The sequence below is a fragment of the Agelaius tricolor genome, unplaced genomic scaffold (genome assembly GCF_023055355.1).
Source record: "Agelaius tricolor isolate 1412-34295 unplaced genomic scaffold, bAgeTri1.0.p SCAF_49, whole genome shotgun sequence".
NCBI lineage: Eukaryota > Metazoa > Chordata > Aves > Passeriformes > Icteridae > Agelaius > Agelaius tricolor.
This window is the reverse complement of record NW_027269309.1, coordinates 2,032,407-2,039,558: the sequence shown is the minus strand read 5'-3', so window position 1 is coordinate 2,039,558 and position 7,152 is coordinate 2,032,407.

Genomic DNA, 7,152 nt, shown 5'->3' with positions numbered 1-7,152 from the left:
CCTTGTGGTAGGAAGATGCTGCTTTTGCCTGGGGGTCTGGCAGGGCCAGTGGCAAATCTTGTGTTGGGTGCCCGGCCCTGACCATTGCCCTGGACTGCTCCAGAGGAACAGCTCCCAAAACCTGCCCCACTCACCCCTGCCAGGCCAGGGAAGTCCAGTGCCCACACGAGAGCTGGGAATACTGGGTAGCCCAGCAAGCACATCTCTTCCTGCTGCCAGCCTGGCAGCTGGGCTTGGCTCTGGCCAGATCCAGGCAACAGCTGTATGGATGCAGCAGGAAGACAGGAGGATCCTCACATTGAGCTGATGGCTGTTTAATGAGCTCATTTTCCTTAGCACTATTGATTTCCCTGGGTTCTGCTGTGAGTTGGTTTGCCTCCAGGAAACAAGGACTTGGCACCTCTGAGCAAGGCTGTGCCTTAAATCCACAGCATGCACTGGAGTGGTGTGGGCAGGGAGCATCCTGCTGGTTGAGGCTGCTCCAGGCAGCGCTGAGTGGGCTTGTTTTTCCATCCAGTGTTGATGACAAAGCACAGGAGAGGGTTCACACCCTTGGGAAGTATGCCTAGAACTTGGATTTACACCAGATACTGACAATGTCCAAGCAGAGCCTTGTAGCTGGAATAACTCAAACATGGCTTTTCCCGTCTCCGGTGCTCTGCTGCTGAACTCACATCCACATGGACACACGGACCCCTGCCTTGCACCATCACGGACTCTGCAGCCAGCACAGAGGGGTCTGGGAGTCCCGTCCCTCCCATCAGCTCCTTGCCTTGATGCCTGCAGTGCAGACCATCCCCAGCCAGTGGCACCCCTGCCCAAAGCTGCCTCCAGTAGCTCTGGGGCTGCTGCATGGAGATGGATGCTGTTCAGAGCCCAGCTTGGGTACTCACTGCTCCCCCATGCCCTGTTTCCTCCCTGGCCATTCTCACTCACCTGCTGGCACCTGGGTGGAAGGGGAAGCCTGCAGAAGCCACCTGTGAGGGATGTGACATGCCCAGCACAGCCCTTGGCCACAGAGGAGAACAAGGGTCAGCCTACTGCATGCCCACCCTGTCGGGGCCCTGCAGAGGGATAAACAAAAGGAGCTGGAAGTCTAAATGTGCAATCATGATTATTATTTAATTGGCATAACAAAGGCTTGGTGGGCTCAGGCTCATGACTGGAATATTAATATAGAAGGATGAAGCTTGCTCTGGAAAGACAGGCAGCGGATTAAGGGGAAATGTATTGTTTTGTATAGGAAGGCTGGATACATGTGGCTTGCAATCCAACGGGAACCTGGATGCCATCCTGCCAAGCTGAGGGGCTTTCCATGAGCAATTGCCAGGCTCATCCAAAACCTTGGACATCAGGATCATGGAGAATGTCCCGACCAAAGCAGCTGGTGCAGTACCAGAACAGCAGGGACAGATTGTCCAGAGAACAATTCCAAGGCTTTAAAACTGATTTTTTTCTTTGAGAAAAGGCTGGTAGAAGAGAAAGGCTATAGCTTTGCTTATAACCTTAGGGTGTGGAAGTGGATTGTGGGGGAAAAACAGTGGGATGAATGCCACCCAGACATGAAAGAACTCCTTGCCTTGCAGAGGGGGAAGGGCTAGAGCTTGGGACTGGGAATAGGAACCTCTGGGGTATGGGAGCAGGATGCTCAGGACTTGTTCAGGTATGGTTCAAATAGCTTCACATATGGACAGCCCAGAGCTGTGAGTCCAGGGCTAGGGTCTAGCCACCCTCAGGGGAAAACCTTGTCCTTAGAGCAATTTCCCTGATCCTGCTGGTGCTGCCCTGCCCCTCTCTGCACCTCAGGCATCTCCACCCCCTGCCCTCCCCCGATACTGGCCATGTGTGCTGTTCACAGCTCACCAGCCCAGCTGAAGAGAAGCTGTGGGACACCACAGCAATGACCACACCAAAGGCCATGGCAGGATGGGGAACATCCCGTGCTCTTTCCAAACTCCAGAGCAACTGGGAAGCAGGCAGGCAGCTTTGAGAGTAAATGCATCTACTCAGATTGCAAGATCAGGAAGGCCAAAAGGAATAGAGAAAGGATTCAGCAGGCAAGGCAGTGAGAGCACATGGAGAGGAAGGGGACAGGCAAAGCCAGGGCTGATGCTCTGGGGTGGAAAGGGGAATGATGGATACTGTGATGCCAAGAGCATTCACAGTCTCAGTGCTTCAGCCTGAACAAGCCAGGATATGCAGTCAGCACCAGTGAGAGGCAACAATCCTGCCAGGAACAGGGCTGGGGAGCCTGGAGAGACAGAGCAGTGCAGGCAGGCCAGGTGTGGCAGCCATATGTGGATAGAGGCACAGCAGACAGCGGGAAAGCTGGGAGCAGGAGGGCAAAATTGGGGAGCTGGGACAGCAGAAGTGTGTGTGACTTTTTAAAAAGAGGAGAAACCTGAGTGCTCAGTGCTGCTTTGGACCTCTGGGAAACACAAGGATAAGCAGCAAAGCAGCCTGGAACCCTGCAGGCCGGCACACTGGGGAGCAATTGCCAACTCCAGCTTCTCAGGGGAAATTGTGGCAAACCTGGTCTGGTTCTCTCCTCTGACAGAAAACACAAAACACAGTGTGTATGCTTGATATTCAAAAGACTTTGACACAGGTCCATAAAAACATCTCAGCAGCAAGCAGCAGATCATAACCAGCCTAACCCTGGTGTGAAATGAGTGCTGGTCCCAGCTCAGGCTCCAGGCTGTGGCTGTCAGCAAGTAAGATCATGAGATACACAACCGCAGGCACAGTAGGAAGATAGGAAGTGTGGAGATTATGTTGGAAGGCAGATTCCTAACGCCAAATTCTCCCTACACACCACCTCACTGAGAAATTAGATAAAGAGGCTTGGGGAGCAGGACATCATGGAGCACAGCCCCATACCAGCAGCATCCCAGCACAGCCAGCACATCGTATAAACAAAGAAATTACTCACTTGCAAGAAGCAGTTTCTAGGGGAGGGACTGACATGCTAATTATTACTGCAGAGCAGGGGGCTAACAGCAAAAAAAGGGGCAAGCACAATACTGAGATGTGTAACTGTGAAAGGGCTGCAGGGCTGCTGGAGGCAGCTCTGCCCTTCTCCACAACAGCTGGAAGCAGTGGCTGGAGAAGACAGCTATGTGTGGACATTGCCCTTTGGGCTGGTTGGAGAGGATCCAGATAAGGATGTCAGAGACCTGGAAAACATGACTGCAAGAAAACATAGCAAATGTGGGAATGTTTAATTGGTAGGAGGGAGTGAAGGGGGCTGCAGCAGCAGTCTGCTGGAATGTAAATTATTCCTGCAACAAGGAATCTGCCCATGCCAGATAACACAAATAGAATCAGGCTTAGATTATGACAGGGAAAATCAAGATAGGCAGTGGGAATAATCTTCCCAGTCATAAGAAGGAGGGGCTGGAGACTCCGTTGCTGAGGTTTCTGAGAGAGCTGGGTCCACAACGGCATGGTATTACCTGGTATTAGCATTAGCTGGTCCCAAAGGCTCCCTTGTTTCCAGGATTTAACCATTTCTGGGCACAAGCATATGGAAAACGCTTACAGCAGGGGCCTGGCTGTCTTTATGGCCTGTGAAGAAGCAAAGGTTAAATCAGTTTGTATGGGCTGTGGGAGCAGCATTGTCACCATCCCACAGAGCCACAGAGGTTGGTGCTAGGGATATCAAACCAGCTTCCCCCAGGAACTGACAGATAGAAAATTCATAGGAATGAAATGTTGGGGTAAAACAATGCAGATGAAGCTCATGTGGGCAGAAAACCTCCTGTCATACTGGGTGCTCAATGGGAACCCGGGGAAAGAGGAGCCTGGTGAGGAAACCTGTCTGGAAACAAAATCCATTGGGGACAGTAAGAGGAAAATGTGCCAGGTGAGAAACAGTGTTTATAGAGACAAGGACTGTGTAATTTGAATTTGTGAAATAATTTCTGTTGTGTCAGTCTAGGGGCAGTGATGGCTGATGGCTCTGCTTTAGTTGCACACACTGGATGAGCAGAGCTCACACAGATGGATGATGGTGATGGATGCTCAGGGACCTGGCTAATGAAAAGCAGCATGTTAAGCACCCTTCACTCTCACTAATTGGAGGAGTGCTCAGAAGCACCTCCGAGCTGGCAGCTCCAAAATAATAATGGCCACAAAACTCAAACAAAAGTTAAGTCCAGGGGATGTCACTGGGAAACTGCTGGTGGTGGATCTTCCTCCACCCAGGTAAAGCTGCTGTGCACAAGGTGCCCCTGGGATTAGGTCAGACCAGATGAAGATGATAGCTTTTGCCACTACAGCTGACCTTGGTAGCTCCACGTGGGGTCCACAGGGCTGGTACAGCACAGGGCAGGAGGATGCAGAACATCACAGCTGCCTGACCAGCCCTCTTCCTCAGTCCAGGACTACAGCTGCAGAAGAGAAGCAGTAAATGATTAGGTATAAATTCTTCATAGATTTAAAGTTTTATGTGTAATTTTTGCTCCATACTTGCCTGCAGGATAAGGTGGGCTGTGATACTGTGTTCTGGGGACAGCCCTGTGGGGAAGGAGGCTCACAAGTCCTCTCTGTGTGACCCATGTAGTGAGCAGGACGCGGTGGTTGACAGAGCCCAGGTTTAGAGCACCGACAAAGCTCAGAGCTCACATAGGGACAGGGTGAGTGACAGCCCTGTGCACAGCACCCCACCTTTCCTGACATCAATTATCTGCAGCAGCAAAGCCCAGGAGACCACTTAATAATCCCAAATAATCCCACAGGAAAATTTACAACAATCATCAGATAATTTATCTGATAGAAGCTCTTGAGGACAAGGGAATTTCTTCAAATAACCACATCCACAGAAACCTTTGTCCTTGAATGAGGAATTTCCAGCCTACCTTGCCAACGCCCTAGACCAAGGCCAAGGGAACACTGGGGTCTCCTGATTAGACTGGAGGCTGACTGCTTCTGCCACAGCTGGGCAGAGGGAACACGGGCAGGATAACCCCACAGGCAACAAGCACAACTAGGGCCAAGAGGTATCTGGGCTGGAGCACCTCCAGCCCTCTGCACAGTTTGGTCACCCCTTCAGCTGCCCATGGAGCAGTTCCTTGCTGTTGGCTCCACTGAAGGGCACCTGACTTTGTGAAAACACGAAGTTTTCAAAAGGATCAGGCCATGACGGCTCTGGAGCTGGGGAGTCCTGTCGTGCCCCAAATGTGTCCAAGCATCTCACCTAGGTTTGGAGTGCTCTTCAGATCTTACACTGGACCTCACTTTTCCCTAATTCAACACCGCTCTGGAACATGTTGAATTCTGTCTTGATGACATGGTTAATTACTCATGGCTGCTCACGGGCTTCACAGCAGCTTTAAAACTGGATCCCTTCCCTCCAGCTGCCTGCAGGCTCTGTGTTTCACTGGAGCATAGGTGTGCTCCAACAGCAGAGAAGGGAAGAACTGCTGCAGCATCAGAGGAACTCTCTCCTTCCTGCTGTGTTGGATCTGGCTGGAGCTGTGGCTGAAGCTGATGGAAAAGGGCTGCAAGGCTCCATCCTCTAGTTTGCATCACCACAGGCATTTGGCTGTTGAGCTCTGCTTCTTACCTGCTTTGCAGTGTGGCAGGGGCTGAGCTGGCACCCAGCCGGACCTGGTGGCTGCATCTACATGTCCCCCTTGACCAGGCAGCTTGGGGGTCACTGCCCACTATCAAGTGCTCCCAAGTAAATCCTCCCAAAAGTCCTTTGCAAATATAACTGATGCTTTTGCTGTTGGTATGACTACAGCCTCCATCTCCATTTTCTGGCTCCCATCTCTGAAATGGCCCTGCATCCTCCACTGCTGAAGTGGACCTGTGACAACAGCCAAGGGACTTGTGCACAGGGAGGGCCACCAGCACAAGCAGCAGGGGTGCATCTGCTCTTGGGATGCAGCAGCACGAGCAACAAGGGCTGGTAAGTCTTTGTGAAGCCTGTCTGCAGAGCCATGCCTTGCTGGGTGCTGGGTCATGAGTTGTTCTCCCTGTGTCTGGCACTGGGCCATGGGCCCATGGATGCCCAGCTTTAGAAAATATCCCCTTCAAGGATGTGAGATGGTTGATGTAGGCGGAGGTGGGTTTAGCGAAAGCATTTTCCAAAGGAATTGACCTTCACTTCAAGCAGAGCAAATCTTTCCCAAATCAATTACTTTTGTGATATCCTTGAATCACCTTAACGGGGTTTGTTTGAGCAGAGAGCCAGATACATTAGGTTTTGCTCTAAAGGACATGATTTTATGTGATGTCTGGTAATTACTCCTTGTCCCTCCCTTTGAACCCCAGGCCAGAGACCATGAGCATCTCCAGACCCTGAAATGGTTCTGCACTATGTCTGGTTTCCAGACACAGGACTCCTGTACTGGACTATGTGCACAAACCCCCTGGCCCACATGGAGGTAGCAGATGAGCAGAGGCTGAGCAGCCCAACAGCCCTGTGACACACGAAGTCCAGTCTGAAGTGACAGATTGGAACTTTCTGATTGTGCCTGTGCTGTGTATGGGGAGAGTGTGCTTGAGGATGCTTGAGCTGACCTGACTGCCAGGTGCAGCATGCTGGGGCTGGCTGTGACGTTGTGCTATGGCCAGAACGTGGTCTGTTCATGCTGATGACTCCAGCACAGTAACTCCAGTGGTTTTGCCCATGTTTTTATCAGCATAAACAATCTCTATTGAAATCTGCATCTAGAGAAGAAGCATACAGTAAAACCAGCACTGCGTGCTGGTGTACATCTTAACATATCTCATTTATGGTCCATTCAGAAACTATCTTGTGTGTCCACTGTAAAGTCTGCAGGCAGCTTCTGGACAGCTTCTGGACAAATATACCCGTCTGCCTTGCTTTACAAATAGATCATCAAAGATGGATGGGAGAACTGGAGCTCCTGGTCCTTAGTTACTTCTGACCTTCATTGGAAAACCAGGGCGGATGTCAGACAGAGCACCTTGGTGGCAATGAGAGCCAAGATTCCCTTCCAGCCTGGACCTGGTGCTGTGTGGCCATTCATTGGCATGGGAAGATGCCCAGTAGAAAGGGGCTGAGGGATCCTTATACTGGGACAAACGGCACAGCCTGGCAGGACTATTCTTTATGTAAAAGCTCCAGAGCTCCAACAAAGCCACTGGCTTGTAGGAGACCACAGATAACCGTTGGATACT